The sequence below is a fragment of the Schistocerca serialis genome, chromosome 7, assembly GCF_023864345.2.
Source record: "Schistocerca serialis cubense isolate TAMUIC-IGC-003099 chromosome 7, iqSchSeri2.2, whole genome shotgun sequence".
Lineage (NCBI taxonomy): Eukaryota > Metazoa > Arthropoda > Insecta > Orthoptera > Acrididae > Schistocerca > Schistocerca serialis.
This window is the reverse complement of record NC_064644.1, coordinates 157,542,366-157,563,707: the sequence shown is the minus strand read 5'-3', so window position 1 is coordinate 157,563,707 and position 21,342 is coordinate 157,542,366.

Here is a 21,342-nt window from a genome sequence, read left to right as displayed (position 1 = left end):
CACAGAATAACTTGACCCTAGCAACACCTGTCTGCAGCCCGTCAGTAGATGTGGGTCATAAAAGCACAACACATAGTGCGCTGTACAGTGCACCAATAACTAATGACCACTGTTCCTCGTCTCTGGCTATGTCTACCGTTCTATCGTCTTCCTGGACACCGTACACTCTACACGTGCACGATGTCCACGTACAGCTTAACCAAGCCTCGCCTTGACTCCAAAGACCAGTGTGACTATGGTGAGAAATAAATATGTATACATGAAGAATAAAGATGTATAGTGCTAATAATGATTGTTTTATTGAAAATTCTTTCAGAGTTTTCACAAACAAAATTCGGTGGCGTTACTTTTCAGCATGCTCTCATACTAATGAATATGTGGGTGCACCTGTTCCCCTTCAAAGTGTCTATAAAGCCCGTAGAGAGAACCGATCGTGGCGGGATCAATGATGTACTGGAAGCTCAAATTCTTAGCTAGTTTCTAGAGGATTATCGGTCACATACATAACTGGATGCGATAGATTCAGTGCTGTCACGAAACATGAAGGCCGTCTTTTCCCAGTCAGACTCATCAACTTCGATTTTCAAGTAATCTGTCTTCACGTTTATAGCTGATAAACACTAGTTTGAAGGAATCAAGGGTGTCATCAATGCCTATGTTCGTTATTATGTTCAGTCGTCACTTGCCTGAGCTGAAACATCGTATATCGTCTTCCCATGTGCTACAGAATAGGACCAAAGACTCTCTGAAGGTTCAACGATGTAGCGTCTTATCCATCCCCTGTTGGATTGTCCTAAATCATGGATGATCCCCTGTGTTTTATACGGCGATATACCATGAGCTGCTTAGTCTGACATTTTTCAACTTCCAGTTTGCAAACATCCAAAAATTGACGAATAATGGCACTCACTCGTCGACGTTATCCCTCGTCCAGGACAGACACTATTGAGAGTTCAATAGTAGCTTACCATACATAGTGGTAATGGATCACGATTCTTTGTTGATGACGCTCCGTTCCTGAAATGGTCCCTACGCACATACCTTTAGATGTAACTTGTTGCTGCTCGTCATATAAAGTTCTCTTTTACCATGCTTAGGACCGATGCTTTGGTGTAGCCTTCTTTAGTGAGCCTGAGTAGCTTTTTGGCATCGATAAAACCTCTAGATATTAACTGAGCACCTCGATTAAAGACTGTAACTCGTATTTTTTATGATGGTGAGACACAAATATCTTCAATAACAAACAAATACTCAGAAAAATATTTGCAAGGAGAAGACATCCATGATCTGCTAGGGTCTGCAACGAAATAGGATCGGAGAGCATTTTCTCTGTACTTTTGTGCCAAAACTTTTCCCACAGCTAACGTGTAGAGGCGGAACCATCTCGTGTGGCTTCTATTAGAGTAGGCCACAACAGAAGGAATGTAGAGGCATACAAACATTTTTATTGGCCTAAATTGAATAAGAGGTGAAATCATTTTCTTCTCTTTTTTTTTATTTCAGTCATCAATATTCTGACTGGTTTGATTCCGCCCGCCACGGATTCCTTTCTGGGTACCTGCCACTTCATCACAGAATAACATTTTCTGGATTTATTTCAATCTGTGATGCCAAATTCCGCGTCCAGTTGCTTGCAGGTAGAAGGGCTGGGAAAGGATATAACTCAACATCACCCACAATATTGGCTTGTTTTGGAACGGTATTTCCTAATATCTAATGATTTTTAATGAAACAGAAATCAAGATAGGGAATTTGAATAGAACAGTTAAAAATTTTCCAATCTTGAAACGTGAAAGTAATTTTAAAAACTGTTTAAGCAATTTCACTGAAGATGGATGATTTCATTTACTAGCTAAGACGCTTGAAACTTATTTCCCATGATGAACAACATTTGATAATATGAAGAACAGAGATTAAGTAAGTTGATTAGTGAGTCGAGAAAAAACACTTATTAAAGCCTGGGAATTGATAACATGAAAATAAATTCTCTCGCACTCTAGAACGCACGTAGTAGACACACGTGACTAGACAGGTACATAAATTAGTTAACAATTAGGCAAGTTGAAATCATGGATGGAGACATAGAAGGCTGTGTGAGGCAGCACTGTAACGCTCAAGGCAATTATAACAGGAAACTTACACGATAATCGCAATATTTGTGTACCAGTTATAGAACCATTCCAAGGCACTCTCGTGGACTGTACAGTCGGGGACAACACGAATAGCCCGCATCTCGTGGTCGTGCGGTAGCGTTCTCGCTTCCCACGCCCGGGTTCCCGGGTTCGATTCCCGGCGGGGTCAGGGATTTTCTCTGCCTCGTGATGGCTGGGTGTTGTGTGATGTCCTTAGATTAGTTAGGTTTAAGTAGTTCTAAGTTCTAGGGGACTGATGACCATAGATGTTAAGTCCCATAGTGCTCAGAGCCATTTGAACCATTTGAACCATTTGAACACGAATAATAATAATATATCAATGAAAACAATGCAAAAAAATGTTCAAATGTGTGTGAAATCTTATGGGACTTAACTGCTAAGGTCATCAGTCCCTAAGCTTACACACCACTAATTTATCCTAAGGACAAACACACACACCCATGTCCGAGGGAGGACTCGTACCTCCGCCGGGATCAGCCGCACAGTCCATGATTATAGCGTCTTCGACCGCTAGGCTAATCCCGCACGGCGAAAACAATGCACTTGGAGCAATTTATAATAAGGAAACCTCTCAAACCGAGGGAACAAGTTTAGAAGGTTGGAAAAATACCCCATCCCCTTCATCCATGTAGACCGAAATAAGATCAGCTGCCAACCGTTAATTAAATGCAAATGTTACACACTTGGCGCCGAACCGAAAGGAATCCACGAATCTACATCCAGGACAGACTCAACTCGTATGCGTAGAAGCTACCGAACGGTTGTCTAGAGAACCTCCTTCGGGCTGTGCCAGAAAGCCTTTATTGGAGGGCGGTAGTAGTTAATGCTTTACAAAAAATTAATATAGATTGCTGCGAAACTCAAGTTTCTAGACGCATGTTAGTCCCAGCTGGGAATCAAAACACCTTTTCAATAGTAATGCATAAAACAGAAGTAAACAAGAAGTGATTAAAAGTTAATGAACTTCACGACAATGTCAGACTCTAAGTCGAATGCGACACCAGTGTGACCCATATGGAAGCGGTTAGAAGCGGCGCGCGCGGTAACGCAGGCCATTGCATTCAATTTAGGGACAATACGTGGGCAGCAACAACGAAATTCTAATCGGGAGGCTGAACTGAAGCACGAACGGGTAGGCAACACAGTTCATTAAGCCACAGCGCAATGACCAAAACAAAAGCCTCTACTGCAACAGGAGGGACACTAGGAACGCTGAACACTAGGCAACGGCACAAAAATTACCTTGCTCAGTTAACCTAAGTCCTTGCGCCATGGCTTCGCTAGCCTCACGAACTGCGCTCCAGACATAAGCCTTACGAGGCGCTCTGCGACCAACCGATTAGCACACCGTGTCACAATCTTTGCCTTCCTCTATAGTTTTTACTATCTACACCTGTCTCTAGTGCCATGGAAGTTATTCCCTGATGTCCTATCATCCGATCCCGTCTTCTTGTTATGTCTTCCAATTATTCCTTTCCTCTCCGTTTCTGTAGAGAACCTCCTCATTTCTTACGTTATCAGTCCACGAAATTTTCAGGCATTCTTCAGAGTGCAACCTCTCAAAAGTTTAAGTTCTCTTCTGTTCCGGTTTTCCACACAGTCCATGTTTCACTGCCATATAATTCTGTGCACCAAACGTACGTTCTCGGAAACTTCTTTCTCAATTTAATGTGTATATTTTATACTGGGGGACTTCAATTGGCAAGGAATGCCTTTTTGCCAGTTCAAAATGGCTCTGAGCACTATGGGACTCAACTGCTGTGGTCATAAGTCCCCTAGAACTTAGAACTACTTAAACCTAACTAACCTAAGGACATCACACACAGCCATGCCCGAGGCAGGATTCGAACCTGCGACCGTAGCGGTCGTGCGGTTCCAGACTGTAGCGCCTTTAACCGCTCGGCCACTCCGGCCGGCTTTTTGCCAGTGCTAGTCTACTTTTTATGTTCTCCTTGTTCCGTTGATTTACTGCCTAGGTAACTGTTCCTTGACTTCATCTGCTTCTGATGTTTTCTTGTTGTTCTCATTTCCGTTACTTGCCTTTGCTTTTGTCTTTCTTCGATTTGCTTTCAGTCTATATTCTGTACTCAGCAGACAGTTCATTTCATTCAACAGCTCCTCTAATTCTTCTTTACATTCACTGAGGACAGCACTGTCATCAGCAAATCCTGTTACTGATTACCTTTCACTAACTGTTGAAAAATTTCTTGTATTTCTGTCATAGTTTCTTTCGATTTGAAGATTGGAGAGTAGAGGTGAAAGACTACATCACTGTCTTAAACCCTTCTTAGTCCGAGCAATTCGTTCTTGGTCTCACACTCTTATTTTTCCCTGTTGATTCCTGTACATATTGCGTATTACCTGTATTTCCCTTTAGCTAACTACTTATTTTTCTCTGACATTCGAGCATCTGCCACCAATTCACATAATCGAACTCTTTTTCCAGGTCGGCTGAATCTATGAATGCGTCTTGATTTTGCTTCACTCTTGCTTCCATTATCAACCGAAACGTCAGAACTGCCTCTCTGAGGCCTTTACATTACTTAAAACCCAAACTGTTCATCTAACGGGTCCACAGTGTTCTTTTCCACTCTTCCGTACAATATTCTTGTCATCAAGTGCGATGAGATGTTAAGCTTATTGTACGATAATTCTAGCAACTGTCTCCTCTTGCTATTTTCGAACTTTCCTGAATACGCCTTACAATGAAATATCAGAAATCGCAATTACCATGTGACCAAGGTGTTATCTAAATCGAATCTTCACGTATCTCTCGGGCTTTTCGAAGTATACCTGCTCCTCTTGTGATGCCTGCAAAGAGTATTTACTATTACTAGTTGACATTTATTGCAGAATTCAATTAGTCTTTTCCCTCTCTTATTCCTACTACCAAGTCCATGTTCTCCAGTAAACTTTTCTTCTACACTTTCCCCCATAACAGCATTCCCATCCCCCTTGACTCTCAGATTTTCATGTCCCTTTATGTAGTGAATTGCCAGCTTAATATCCTCGAAAACTTCCTCTATCTCGTAACTGTAGTCAGCGTACGTATGCTGTCCATTCTGAAGAGAGCAACTGTATCACTGAACTGTTCACAGTAACCCACTCTTTACGCTACCGCTCTATTCATAACTAATGCTATTCACGTTATACCGTTTTCTGCTGCTGTTGATACTATCATATATTAGTTCTACCAGATCACTGATCGCTATGTTGGTGAATGAAGTACTTACCACGAAACACTCTACAGTCGCTTTTGGGACATTACTGTATATCTGGATGTAAACGGCAACCGTTTAAAAGGCTAGAGAGAAATTTTAGTTTCTGGTAATTCGAAAATGTTGCTGCAATCTAGAATTCTTTACGCTTTCATTGAGCCAAATTAAAGGGTGAAATTAAATTAAATGTGAAATTAAATCTTCTCATTTAATAGAGTAAAATAATAATATCAATACATTTTTTGAGCGCGGGAAATTAGAGGAAATTGTTTTTAGCTGTCAGAGCTGTAAGTGAAATGAAATTTCGAAGGTAACACATCGTTAATTTCGACTTTGAAAGAAATTTTTGCTAGTAGGAGAGTTTCATTGCCTCAGAACTTCATTCAAGAGGTTTAAATAGAAATTTGCTTACGAAATTGGCGACTTTATGGTCCAAGATAAAGTCAGATTGAAATCCTTTGGATTTAATGCATAAATATCAATTATCGAAAATCGCCAGCTTGTTAACGATTTTATTGCCCACTTTTTACAACAGTCACGTTTTTAGAATGTTATGTTTACTTACGTTCTGTGATAAACATTATACAATGCAATGGAGATGGGGGGGGGGGGGGGGGCCGGAGCTCGTGGTCGTGCGGTAGCGTTCTCGCTTCTCGCTTCCCGCGCCCGGGTTCCCGGGTTCGATTCCCGGCGGGGTCAGGGATTTTCTCTACCTCGTGATGACTGGGTGTTGTGTGATGTCCTTAGGTTAGTTAGGTTTAAGTAGTTCTAAGTTCTAGGGGACTGATGACCATAGATGTTAAGTCCCATAGTGCTCAGAGCCATTTGAACAATTTTTGGAGAAGGGAGGGGGGGGGGGGGGAAATCTAGCACGCTCTTTTATTTACTTATTTGCTTTTGATTCACTGTTCCGAAGGGTCAAGCGAACTGTTTGAAATGCGAACCATTGTACAACACAGTTCTGATCAGCCGAAGTCATGTGAGCGAATAGTGGGACAGAGATGATTCCAGTTCGGAATTTTTATGAGGTGATTTCCAGTTCCGCCATTTGTCGTACAGCCAAGGGAAATTGCGAAAATGACGTTGGAAAGTGAGGAAATTAGGCTTTCTCTAATTTATTTGTGGGGCCACTTGCGCCAGAGAAATATAGGTACTACGCAGGGCGTGTTTAACTATTTGTTTAAGCGCGTAGAGATTAAAAGCCATTGTTGTAATCTACTTATGCAGGGTGTGTAACCACCGCTTTGTGTGTATGCCTGATGTGCTTGCGAACCAAAGAATCATCTTTTATTTTTTATTTATTTATTTTTTTCGATAGACCTCGTGTAGGAACAGCTGAAACAACAGTCGATATCAGTTCCAGTATTACAAGGTTTATTGAAAATCAGTGGACCCAAGTTTCGACGCGTTTAAAAACGTCTCCTTCAGAAGATCGACTGTTAACATTCGTTACATGATGTTACGTTTGTTAAATGATTAGCTACTCGGCATAACAGCTAGATACGAAGCTACCTTGGAGCACCTCTTGCTGGACCTCGCGAACCACCGTCTGCGTATTTTCATTTATCTGGCCTATCGTTGTAAATCTTCGTACTTTCAACGGGGTTTTCAACTTTGGAAATAGAGATTCATCCACAGGAGCCAGATCTGTTGAGTACGGAGGATGAGGCAGCACAGTGATTTCGTTTTTTGTACGATAGTCACGCACCAACAGGGATGAATGTGATGGTACGTTATCGCGATGCAAGAGCAGTGAACTGTGTCGCAACATTTCAGGCCGTTTCCTTACCATATTTTCTCGCAGGCGTCGCAACACCATCGATCAACAGTTTATCTCTGTGGCACAAATGTTTGGTGAACTAGTCCTTCAAAGTCAAAGAAAACTATCAGCATAACTTTGACATTTGACCTGATCTGACGAGCTTTTTTTGCTTAAGCACTCATTACCGTAGGCTTCCTGCATCATGTGATGTGTTTTTGTAAAGATTTTCTTGAGCTTCACGCAAAATTTTGTACAGGCTAGATGCTCCTCTAACTCTACCATCTCGAAATTCGTAAACTGGGTGATACAACGTTATACTCAATACAGCACTGAGCGATAACTAACAGACACACAACAATGAAACTTCCTGCAGTTACACATTAAATTAAACACAGGTGTGCGGAGGGATGCCAACAGCATTTCGCTCCAACAAATTATTAAAGCAAAATTATGAATGTTTCAGAATTTTTTGAACAGACCTCGTACCTTCACAACATGGTACAACCAGTATTAATCACTGATACTTCTGAATAAGACGTCGAAACCTAGGTCAGGGGATTTTCAATAAAGTTTGCACCATTGCAACTGATTTGGCTTTCTTTCTCCTGCTTTTGCCCGAAAGATACGTTACAGTAACTGTCTCCAACCACGTTAAGATTTTAAATTTTGCAGTAGATTCCGGCTTATAGCGTAAGTAAGCTACCATTAATGTCCTTGACAACAATATTGCTTCCCGTCACCGGATTCCAAAAGAGCATCGCTTTGAGTTTTATGAACAACATAGTCGCGCTAAGTGGAAGGTGGAATTTTAAAACTGTAGCGAAAAACACAATGATTGGTGAGTTTGTTCACCAGATGCTGCAGTAAGTAGAAGTGACATCGATTAAAATTTGTGTAGGTGACATCTAACGTCTCGACAATCTTCTGCATATACGTTGCACAGCTGAAGGTGTGGTCATAAGAGACGTTGAAATTGCTGTACACGGAGTGGCTGCTATGATATATGATGGACAACATATATTATATGTAAATAAAATGTAATGCATATGAGACAGTTGCTTTAAGATGTTCATATTACAGTTTGCACCCTGGTGTTTGACATTAAACAGAAGTTTACAATTTGTACGGTTGTGTAGCCAGTAAACAATCAGACTGGTTTTTCCTGTCTCCGATTTTCAGTGGCCTTGGGCTACGCCAGAATGCAGCCTGTCGGAGCAAACAGAAAATCAACAGCCTGAATGTATTCCAATACGTAACTGTTCATGTTACTGCTAGCTCATCTGAAATAGTGTAAAATTGCCCTTCACTCTGTGACACATTAACTGAAGTAGAAAGGTAATCAACCTGTAAATGACATGTCTATGAGTGTTCAGTTAATTAACAGTGCGCAATTTTCAAATATTTGTAATGAGCTGCCGTTATTAAGCAAGCACGCAAGTGAATAATTTGGCAAATTGCACGTACATCTGTTATAGAATGCGACGCAAGATAAATATTGTGCGCTGTTAGAGGTGTGAAATAAATGAAGTACCGTTAGAGACCTTCATGCTGTAACCGCAGTGCAGCTGATACCGAATTGCAGACCATTTTTCTTATTTGACATCTTAGTTGCACTCATGTAGTGAAGACTCGATGGGCACCATTCTTTCGTAACATACTAGGCACCATTGAAAGGGTTGATATAAATTAGTCCTCAGTTTTTCAAAAGTTCTTTTATTTGCAACAGATAAAGAAATAACGGAGGAATAAAAATGGTCGGAACAGTCTTTAACAGTGGACTCAACGTGTCATTTAATAAGGAGCTGTTCGCACTCTTAAAGTTAGTGTTTCGCAACTTTTGTAACTACAGAAATGGAGGAACTTCAGAGTTTGATGACTCATGGATATCGAAAAAACGAAGGAAGGAAGTTTATATTTCAAAGTCCTATGGAAGATAAAGTCATAAGAGACGGAGCAAAAGTTCTGATTGCGGAAGGATAGGGTCTGTGCGCTTTTGCAAGAACAAACGTGACATCTGCTTTACACAATGTAGGAAAAGTGCAAAAACGTGGGGACTGAATGGTCAGATGGGGATTTAGGCAGAGTCCTCCCGCGTACAAGTCTAGTGTTCACTTCTACAGGGCGTTTGATTTTTACATGTACTGTCATTTGCAGTCATGAGAATGTTACCACAGTCCCAATATTTAAATGATGTCCCTTATGGTAAAAGGATATGTATTGTGGCGTCCTCTCTCCTTCAAATTTTGTATTAGGAACAGTAATTGATCTAAGGACCGTGTTTGACAATCAGACTCGAAAAAACGGGGAACGATCGCGTACATTAACTCCTCAGCAGTAAAGCTACTGTACACTATCACACGATGAGTTACACATGAATAAATAGTAATAGCAAACTGAATGTAGAAGAAAGCTGACTAACTTTATAAAAACTGCCTTTTGAGGAACATACTTCACGGGCATCAATGCCTAACGGGCAAATCTACATAAAATCAACACAAATAATTATTTTGAATGTAAGACAATGTAAGTAGGCCGTTTAGGTTTTTATGTTGGTAACGCCACGTAGCGCTCTGTATGAAAATCACTGACTGTGCTGTGTTCAGTCTGCGGCTGGTTGGCATTGTTGGAACATTCGCTATTGTAGTGTTTGGGCAGTTGGATGTGAACAACGCGTAGCGTACTACAATTCGAGGTGAGCCGCCAGCAGTGGTGGATGTGGAGGGAGAGATGCCAGAGTTTACAGAGGTTACTATAAGCGGACGATCTGGACGTGTGTCCGCCAGAAAAAGGAAGTTTGTGAAGATAGTTGTCATGAATTGATATATTCATTCATTCATTTCATTGTTGCCCTTATGGACAGTGTTTGAACTCGAAAATCACATGATGACACAATTTTCACTTCTTTCCTTTCTTCCTCTTCTCTTCCCAAAATCTCTTCATCCTTTGGCTGTGCTCCTGTTTCCTTTGCTCTGTCCATAATGTTCCTTTCTTCTTTCTCTCCTTTACAATAAATTTTGCACTCCTAACTTTGTTTCTGAAGTATTTCCTGTCTCCTATCATTTGCCTGTTGATCCCTATCTGCCTTAAGTCTTCGTCTATTTCATGATACCAATTTGTTTTCTTGCTTGAGCTGTTTACTACATCAAAAATTTTCTTTGTAAGTCGGTTGTTGTCCATTCTCTGTATGTGCCCATAGAAAGTTAATCTGCGTTTTCTGATCGCGTCTGTTAGTCTGTCAGTGTGCTGGTACAGCTCTTTGGTAGGTCGCTTCATCCGTATGCCATCTCTGTGAATTGGTCCAAATATTTTTCTGAGAATTTTGCGTTCTATTTTTTCTGTGTCTATGATGCCTGATGCTCCAATTGTGGTTGTTTCTGACGCGTACAATGCTTCTGGTAATACAACTGTTTTGTAGTGCCTAAGTTTGGCCTGCCTCGATATGCTTTTCTTATTATAATGTGACCATGTGAGTTTGTATGCCTTCTGGAGTTTCTTCGTTCGTTCCATGTTAGCCGCCTTGTTTGATCCTCCCATTTGTATGTACTCCCCTAAATACTTAAATTTTTCGACTCTTTCTACGGATCCATATACCGTATGCATGGTGTGTACATTGTTGGTCTGTCGTTCCATATACTGTGTCTTCTCGTAAGATACCTGCAGACCTGTTTTGGCAGCTATTTCATGCAAGCATTCCAGTGCTTCCTTTGCCTCCTGTGTATTATTGCTGAGTATGGCTATATCATCTGCAAATGCCAGACATTTTATGATTGTTTCGGTTTCACGTGTTCTTCCCAGCTGTATTCCTTTAACTTGTTCCTCCCACTGCTTGATAATTTTGTCTAACACCATGTTGAACAGGATTGGTGAGAGCCCGTCTCCTTGTCGGACACCTGTGTGTATGTGGAAGGGTTCCGAAATTTCTCCCATGAACTTCATCTTGGAGGTAGTGTCTGTAAACGTCTGTTGTATAAGTGCCCTGGTTTTTCTGTCGATACCATATTCTTCCAGTACGTCAAAGAGTGTCTGTCTGTCTATGGAATCATATGCTTTTTTAAAGTCCACAAAGGTAACTACAGAGTTTCTTGCCTGTCTGACTTTCAAAAGTGTTCTCAAGTTCCAGATCTGTTCGATGCATGATCTCCCTTTTCTGAAGCCTGCCTGGTATTCCCCAATTTGCAGATCTGCTTGTGGTTCTAGTCTGTTTAATAGCACCTTAGAGAAAATTTTGTATGTAACTGGTACTAGCGAAATGCCTCTGTAATTGTTTGGATCTGACTTATCACCCTTTTTATGTAACGGATGGATCAATGCACATTTCCATTCCTCTGGCACTTTCTCTGTGATCCAAATTTCGGAGATAATCTTATGGAATTTTTTGGTGATGTTTTCATCTTGGAGTTTCCAGATCTCGGCGATAATACCATCTTCTCCGGCTGCTCTGTTATTTTACATTTGTTTTATGATTTCCTCTATCTCTTCTATTGTGGGTGGATCAGAATCGGCATTAGATGTGGTCTTTTGGAATGTTAATTTTCCTGTAGGTTTTTTGCAATTAAGAAGTTTATCAAAGTAATGTTTGAGAATTTTACAGTTTTCTTTTGTGTTTGTTTCCAGGGATCCATCTGTTCTTCGGAAGCAGAGGCTAGGGGGTTGATAGCCCTTAATATTTTCTTTGAAAGTTCTGTAAAAATTTCTTGTGTTATTTCTTTTGAAATCTTCCTCAATTTCTTTTAGTCTGTTATTGTCATATGCTCGTTTTTCCCTTCTGATTTCCTTCGATGCTAGTTTCTGAACTTCGTGAAATTCTTTCCATGTTTCTGAATTTCTGTAGCTACTGAACTTGTCCCATGATTGCTTTCTTCTCTCAATGTCTTCATCACACTTTGCGTTCCACCACCTATGTTTGCGTTTTCTAGGTGGTTGTCCCCAGCACATAGTCTTCTGAACTGCCTTCGCCAGATCTGTCCATGTGTCTATTGAGTGCCTATTAATTTCTTCAACGATTTTATCCCTGTTTATCTTCAAGTATTCCGGATCAGGTTTGATTATTTTGTTTTGCGCTGTCTGTTTCAGTCTTGGGATTGGCCTAATCTTAACTTGTAGCAAATAATGATCAGACTCGAAGACTCCTTCACGTGTTCTGACATTTAGAATTTCCCGCGAATTTTTCTTGGATATGGCCACATGATCAATCTGAAATTCTCCCCACACTGTGTTGGGTGCTTTCCATGTTGTAAGTTTTCGTCTTGGTTTTTGAAATTGTGTTGACATGATTTTGAGGTTAAAGTTTTGACAATATTTTATGAGGTGTTCCCCATTTCTGTTCGTGCGAATATGTGCTGAGTATGGGCCTGTTATTTCTCTGAAATTTCTCTCCTTACCAAGCTGCGCATTGAAATTACCCATTACAATTTTCACATGTCTTTCTGGTACGTTGTTAGTTACTTCCTCCATGTCTTCCCAGAAGTCTTCAATTTCTTGTGGCTTCTTTCTGTTATGGTCATTTGTAGGTGCATGTGCGTTGATAATTGTGTATGCTTTATTACCTGATTTGAAGGACAGTGTCGAGATACGTTCTGATATTGAATTGAAGTCTATGATGTTATCCATGACTGATTTGTGTACTGCAAACCCTGTACCAAACAATAATTTTGTTCCTCTTCTGACAGCAGGTTTACCTTTGTAAATCCTGTAATGTTCTGTGTCGAAATGGTTTTCATCTACGAAGCGCGTCTCTTGGATGGCAAGAATTTTGATGTGAAATTTATCTAGCATGTCTGTCAGTTGTTTTAGTTTTCCAAGTTTGAACAGAGTGTTTGCATTGAGAGTGCCAAGGTATATATATATGATGACTTTTGAACATTATTAAGGTAAGTACATTGTTTGTTCTCTATCAAAATCTTTCATTTGTTAACTAGGCCTATCAATAGTTAGTGCTTTCAGTAGTTAGAATATTTTATTTATCTGGCAGTATTGGCACTCGCTGTATTGCAGTACTTCGAGTAACGAAGATTTTTGTGAGGTAAGTGATTCATGGCAGGGTCATTCTTTTGTAGGGATTATTGAAAGTCAGGATGCGTTGCGCTAAAAATATTGTGTGTCAGTTTAGTGATGATCAGAATAAGTAAAGAGAGAAATGTCTGAGTACGTTCAGTTTTGCTCAGCTGTTTGAAAATCAAATACCGTAAGAGGTTTTCCAGCACTGTCATTTTTAATTTTTTCTAAGGGGACGTGTCAACAATTTGTAGAAAGCTGTTAACCACGGAAGATGTTTAGCCTACTGTGGTGACAGATTTTGTAACTGTACATTTATGAACATTTGTTTCATACCACGTTGAACTTATTTAGATCTTTACTCCCGAACCTAACTCTGAATAAGCAGAATATTATTTCGTCCCACGTAAACCGAGAATTTCCATTAAGTATTATCAACCACAGCGCTTTTAACAACAACAATAAATGTTCCACATTACCTTGCGGTGCAATGTTCTTTAGTTCAGCATCAGAAACACGTAAGAGGATTTAGTTGGTTCTTAATTTACGTATCAGCTCAGTTAATAATTGGCACATATTTACATTAAGATTCCTACCAGCTTTTATCACTGCTAGATGTAAACAGTTTAACACACACTGTCATAGGAAGAATAGATATTTTCCTGTCTACACAGCTAATAACACTGTAAAAGAGTTTGCTTTTAGAATCCTTCAAATAATTGTTACATAAAGCGAAAATTGAGAATAGAGCATGGCTTTTGTAACTCAAATATGTTTGAATTACACAAAAACTCATACGAAAATAAACTTATGTCTTCCTCTAGTGTGGTGGGCTATTTCCAAGCTTCCCTAAAAAATGATACCGTAAAATGCACTTCACAACTTACACTTTTGTGGCTGTGAATAACACTGCTTTCTCCTTTGGATTAATGGCCAGTACCGCGTATCTTGAAGTCTTGCAGAGCTCACGACACCACGACATATCCGGCATATATTTTGTAATAAATTAGAGCACACTTCCTCTTAGATAATTACATGTATTAGTTTAGCTACTCTTATTGTGGAAATGCAGCATTCTACATCTTCTGCATCCCTCATATTTAGCTCAGTTAACTCTAGAAAAACGCACACACACACACATCACGTCTCCAGCTCACCAGGTCTGAACTGGGACTCTCTATATTGTACTGTTCTGGAATTAGAGTTACTGAAAATAAGGTGGGATATGGCAGCTCCAATACATCCATAGGGATTTCTATGCAAAATATTCCTTAACACTAAAGCCATGTTTCCTAATAATGAGAAATACACACAATATTCATAATAATATAGTCCTTTTTACAAAATATATAAAACAATAAATAGTTGTGTACGCAGAAATATGATTTGTGAACGTCTACAGCATCATTAGTTACAACTCTAGCCACGAGGAGGCAGCATGCTGCAGTCACTTTTTATATTACCGTCGTTTCACATTAGTTCTCGTTACATCCACTAGATGGCGTATGCAAGTATTATATGTGCTCTACGCCGCACCTTTTTAACCATGGGAGCACACAAGTACCTACACGTTGCCAACTATTACAAAGATATGTTATTATGGAAAAAATTTCGTGGATGGAAATTTACTGTTGTGGTAGTAGCAATATTTGTGTCGTTACAGTATATGGTATATGCATGAAGGTGAAGCAGCACATTATCATGAGGCTGTCCGGGATTAGATAGCGAGTATGTTCGACAAGTGTATTGGTCGTGACTCGCCAATATCTTGGCCTCCCAGAACCCTTGTCTTAAACACGAAAGATTTTTTTTGTGGGGATATTTAAAAGCTCGGTTTATAGTGCTGATGTACTTCAGGAACGCATTGTGGATGGTTGCCAATGCATTGAGGAACACTCTTGGGCACGTGCATGGGCATCTGTCAGCAGATGTGCTAAAGCCTGCCTTCACATGAACGGTGCCCATAAGAAACACTTTTAATGTGTGTTCACAAGCGCGTATCTGTAGTTCGGATCCTAGGGGACTCCGTTATAAGGAGCACACGTAATCAGTCGTAATACGTAGTTGATTTATAGACGTGTTAAATAAGACATTTTGCTTGTTTCATTGTCCCCTGCTCGCCCGTTAGCTTGTGCCCACAACAGTCAAATAAACTGTGCATTTACTTCCACATTCCGCAATAGATGTTGCGGTGTGTTCCGGAGAACATTTTAGTACCACTATCGGTTTACTCCTTCGTTATTCCATTCACCAGTGGCGGTTGCAAGAAATTTGTGCCGGCAAACCACCCCATTACCTCTAGCGTTTGTCACCGTACTCTGGTGAGGGACCTGGTAATGATCTGCCGACTGAGTGATCCTGTAACGAAACGTACCATTCTTACTTGGACCTCATCTGTCCCTTCAAATTCAAATGGCTCTGAGCACTATGGGACTCAACTTCTGAGGTCATTAGTCCCCTAGAACTTAGAACTTGTTAAATCTAACTAACCTAAGGACATCACCCAGATCCATGTCCGAAGCAGGATTCGAACCTGCGACCGTAGTGGTCTCGCGGTTCCAGACTGCAGCGCCTAAAACCGCACGGCCACTTCGGCCGGCATCTGTCCCTTCTATTAATCCAATCGAGTAAGGGATGATGAACAGTATTCAAGAATTGGTCGAACAAGTTTTGTAATCCTATTTCTTCGTGCATGATTTATATTTCCTTAACATTTTTGCGTCCGTTTGTTTCATGTGGTCATTCCATTTTAGGTCGCCCTGATTGTCACTCATGGATATCTTACAGTACTTCCAAGGGTTTGTCGACTGCAGTGTAATTATATAGTTTTCTTGGTTTGGTCGCCTATTTATGTGGAGTACTTTTGCATTTCTTTACTTCGTGAATATGCTGCCGATCCCTGCAACTATCTTCTATCTTCTGGCTACTTTCGAGTCATTCACTACAGTCAACTGGCTTCTGTGCACCCACATTCTCATGGCAATTGGGAAACCAGCTGCTACATGTTTATGAGCAATACTGGTAACAGTCTTAGCTGTATATATTAGTTTTATTTACTTGGGACCGGTTTAGTTGATACGACCCACTATCTTCAGGTCTCTAGATACAGGAAACATATCAGATGCCATACTATAGAAAACATCATAATGTTTATATCTACTTTTTCAAATGATGAAATACCACCGACACAACTCAACAAAACTTTGGAATATCACAGAGTTTATTGCAATGACTTGTTAGAGTACACCCGTTGAAGTTTGTACAACACCTTATTAACAAAATAAACATAATTGTTTTCCAAAAACAAGAACGATCTCGATTGGTTACAAAAAAGTCATTTGCTGCAATTTGCATGAAAATGCTGTGAGATGAAGGGGCCATTTGGATGCACTTTAATAACTTTCCTTATGTACTGGCCGCACTTTTGTTATTTACAACGACAACTTACGCGTTCCGACAGTTGTTTGTTTGCACTTGTCTCGTGGATGAGAATGTTGACGTGATACCATGTATCTGCTAAAATAATTTTGTATGATTGGCATATCACCGCCTTTGAAAATGACGGCATTTCGAAACGCGTAAGATGTCGTTGGAAATATTGAAAATGTGCTCAAGACATAAGAAAAGTTTTAAAAGTGCAAAAAATCGTTACAAAACAAAGCAGGCTCCCTCCTAAGTGCACATTTTAGAAACAAAAACGGTGAAAATCTTTATCTCATCATGATGATTATCAGACTTTAGTTGTATGTCCTACCCAGATACGGATGAGTTCTTCCACTCCGTGTGGCAGGCTCTGGATAAGACTATCAAATTTATTTTGAAGTATGAGGTCTCTCTCCTCAGTGACAGTTCTAGTGAGGTCCTGAAAGTTGTCAGGTGAGTCGGACGCAGTCCAGTGGCCACCATCAACAGGTCCCACGCATGCTCAATTGCATGCAGGTCTAAGGGACTGTGCTGGCCAATGCATTCTGTTGATGTTGCATATTTGAAGATACCAAGACACGTCTAGAGTACGAAGTAGTCTTGTTCTGTTATTGGCTAGTATGAATTTGTCACCAACTTCACGTCTGTACTGCCTTACAACCGTCTGTAGGAACTCTTGGAAGTATCGAGGACCAGTCAAACTGCTGCAGAAGGGAATTAGAAGGGTACCCCGTCCCACCATCAATGCCACCTATAACAGTACACTTCCGCCTGCAGACGGATGGGCTTCCTGAACGTATCGACGTACCTAGTGTCCTCTAGTGCTTCTCAAAACCCTAACACGTATAGTGTCCGGTAGTGAACCAGTCCTGGACTCGTCAGTAAAAGTGACATTACTCCATTATGCAGTTCTCCAATGTTGATGTGCAAGAGCCCAGGTCCTTAGAGTTGTCGGTCTCGTTGGTTCAGTGCAGGACTTCTCAGTGGTCTTCTGGAATGAAGACCACCGTCATGCAATATAATACGCACTAAAACTTTTGTCCATTATGGATGAGGAACATTGCAACTGTGACGAATGAAGGTCTCTTGAAATTAGTGCAACATTTTTATAGAGAACTAGCACATCAAATGTCATTATAAATAACACGTCATGCCAACCGAATCAACACAAATTAGCAAATTCATGCTGAACCTGATGTAAAAAAGGCCACTGATTGCAGTAATTTCAAGACACCTTCTACGCACTGTTTGGTCTGAGATACGAATCCCTGTTTCCCAGGACAATTTATTTCCAATATTTCTGGCAGCTAATGTTGGGCACCTGCGAGCCGACATTAGGAGGAAACGATGCTCCATTGGTGTTGTCGCACGAGAACGACCACTTCGATGTCTACCGTTCACATTTACCGCCTCTCTGTATTTTCTCCAAATCTTAGAAGCAACATGAAAGTCTCTTCGGGTTTGCTGCCGGATCCTATAATCAACTTGACTTGCCAACATTTCTGTTTTTTGGTACAGTGTCTACAAAGAGGCGATTGAAATTAGGTTGGCGGATAGTTTAATCAACGGAGACAATGGGTTTCCTCTTAGCGAGACGTGGAATCCTGTATTGTCTCGCATCAAAATTGAACGTTCTTCAGTGCCGTCCTGAGTGCGATGTATCGTTGCCATCAGTGTTCCACTAAGGGCGGCGCCACCTCCCTGTCTTGGAGGGCAGCAACCGTGAAGGGTGGCGGATGCGCCGTGTACTGATCCGTGGCCTATATAGGACGTCGATTTGCAACCTGGCGTCAGTTCTCAGCGAGACTCATCAGCAGAACCAGAATTTTCCTGAAGATGGCGACCCGCCGAAATATCGAGTCAAGTTGATTTTAGGATCCGACAGAAAACCCGAAGAGACTTTCAAGACTTATTACGTCGGGAAAGCCTACGTAATCACTTAGAAACAACACTCTGAACGACATGTAACTGGACGAAGCGGGGTAACCGCTTGGCTGCACCCATCGGTGGTTCGAATCCTCCCTCGGGCATGGGTGTGTTTGTTGTCCTTAGCATAAGTTAGTTTGTTAGGATAAATAGTAAGTACGCCTAGTGACCGATGACCTCAGCAGTTTGGTCACATAGGAAGTTACTACACTATCTTATCGGCAACATCTTTCTGTGTATGAATTGATGAAAAAAAACCACTATCCTGACTGTATCAAAGTGTTGTATGCATCTACGTGGCGTGATACTGCAGTGCTGAACAATAGCCGAATGAACCTGTTGTTGATGCTGGACTGCTCGCGGTGTGTTCATGCGGCAGTGGTATGTTTACATGACAGGTAAACGGCCTCAAAGCATGCCAGCAGTAAACACCGTCCAGTAGTGGTCTCTAGTGGATAATGCTTGAAGTGCCCAGGTCAATGAGACCTCTACTATCGTACACTATATTTTAAGATAGTAGTACAAACTTTTGTTGAGCAGCGTACCTCAGACAGAAACACTGTGTAAACTGTAAATAGCGTCTCCACTGTAACAATTCTCCCTCGCATATCTTCAGGTGTGTAAACAATGTCTTTTACGAATCCCCACAAGAAAAACTCCAGAGGCGTGTAGTCTGGCGAACGAGCCGGTCACGACACATCTCCTCCGCGTCCAGTGCAACGATCTGGGAATTGTCTCTGCAACTCATTTCTAGCCATCAGCGAAAAATGTGCCGGTCACCCATCGTGTTAATGCCACATTGTTCCCTGTTCCTAACGGTATTTCTTCCAATAACAGACCTAATGTTTCTTGCAGGAATGTGGTGTACTTCTTACCATTAAGACGCCCTTCGATGAAATAGGGGCCTATAATTGTGTCCTCCAGAATCCAACACCATACATTCACCGACCACGGTTTTTTGGTATGCAACTTACCGCAGCCAACATGGATTTTCCGTTGCCCAATAATGCATGTTATGCAAATTAACATTCCCATGGCTCGTGAATGTAGCTTCGTCAGTAAATAAAATCAATGTAATAAATGTGTCATCCCTCAGAATCTGAAGCTGAGGTCATCGGCAGAATTCAATGCGACGCATACAATCCGTAACAGTTAATTCTTGGTGAAGACTGATACGGTAAGGATGATATTTATGACGATGATGAACACGAACAACACTATTCTGGCTCATGCCAGATTCTCTGCCGGCCGAAGTGGCCGTGCGGTTAAAGGCGCTGCAGTCTGGAACCGCAAGGCCGCTACGGTCGCAGGTTCGAATCCTGCCTCGGGCATGGATGTTTGTGATGTCCTTAGGTTAGTTAGGTTTAACTAGTTCTAAGTTCTAGGGGACTAATGACCTCAGCAGTTGAGTCCCATAGTGCTTAGAGCCATTTGAACCATTTGAACCAGATTCTCTCGCGAACTAACACAAGGATTTCGAACCACAGTGGCAAGTAACTTTCCTTTGCCGGATATGTTTGCGATGCGTTAAAGATCCAGTTGTTCTCAATTTATCAAACACATATTTAAACGTATGGCGTGTTGGATGAGTTCGTTGAGGATATCTTTCAGAGTGTAAGTCACCAGCTCTCACTGAATTTCGTTGGTATTCTCCTTAAATGAGAAGCATCGACTTCTCCTTCGAGGGAATGCATCATTCACATTCGCTTGATTCGACTACACTAGTCTTACCGTTCCTATCAATGTTGTACTGCGCAACCGTCGAATGGTGGTCACATGTCAATGGCACGTTAGATGGATACGCAGTATTCGGCGAATATTTACTATTTGCACGATGTACGATAGAGAATTGTCAAAGCATATGCTTCGATAAGTGCCGAAGTGATAAGGAATACCACTCAATCCATGATAAGAAAATTGCAGCACTGGATTGATAATAACGGTCATCACTTCGAACAGCTTCTGTAAATGGACGTTCATGCCACCTTTGTGACTTTCGTTGACCTTCAAAGACCCTATTGTTACTCATCACTGAATTCGTTTCGATAGCCGCTATTAGAAACTAAGTACCACACTATAGCATCCCATGAAAAAAAAAAAAAGGTTGAGCTTCATATCTCTGACGCGATCCCACCTAGCAACAAAAAAACCAACGTCATATTTTGGCCCCCGTTGCCCCATGCAACTTTTGTAGCACAAACGTTTCTGCTACTATCGTACTTTTGGAGGTATTCTAGGTGGCAATAGTTAGTGACTCACCCTGTGTTGTGAAAAGAACAATAGGGGTAGTTAAGCAGGTACTCATGGGCTAACCATGTTCCCCATTGGTATCAGACGGGGCTTTAAACCAAAATAAGTCCTAACTGCGTTTTATAATGCATTATTCAATGTAACAAAAATATGACCTAGTGAAGGTGGTAAATGATTCCGCAACTATGTCAATTTGGAAACGGATATCTATCTAACATAAACACACTGTCCGTGTAGTCAACACAGCTTGTTACAATAACAGCTGCACAGATATTTACACATTTACTAGGTTACAGTTTTGTTACACAGACGAAATGGAATTAAACATTATAAAACGCACTTCCGAAATTACTAAATTAATTGACACGTAGACATTCATTTATGACCGAAAGAAAATCATACACTCATTAGTCGTACTACCAACTGCAGGATTCTGAATAATGAAGAAGACTGAGTGGAAGAATGATGCCCTGGAGCGCAGTTTTAGGGCAACTACAGACTGGCGAATTAGGTGCAGTGTATCAGAGTATACCTAAGACACCTGTAAACGAAACACAAGTAGACGATGGAAAGTTGAACCGTGCATGTGGTGGTCAGCCTATCAGGCTGTTCCAAA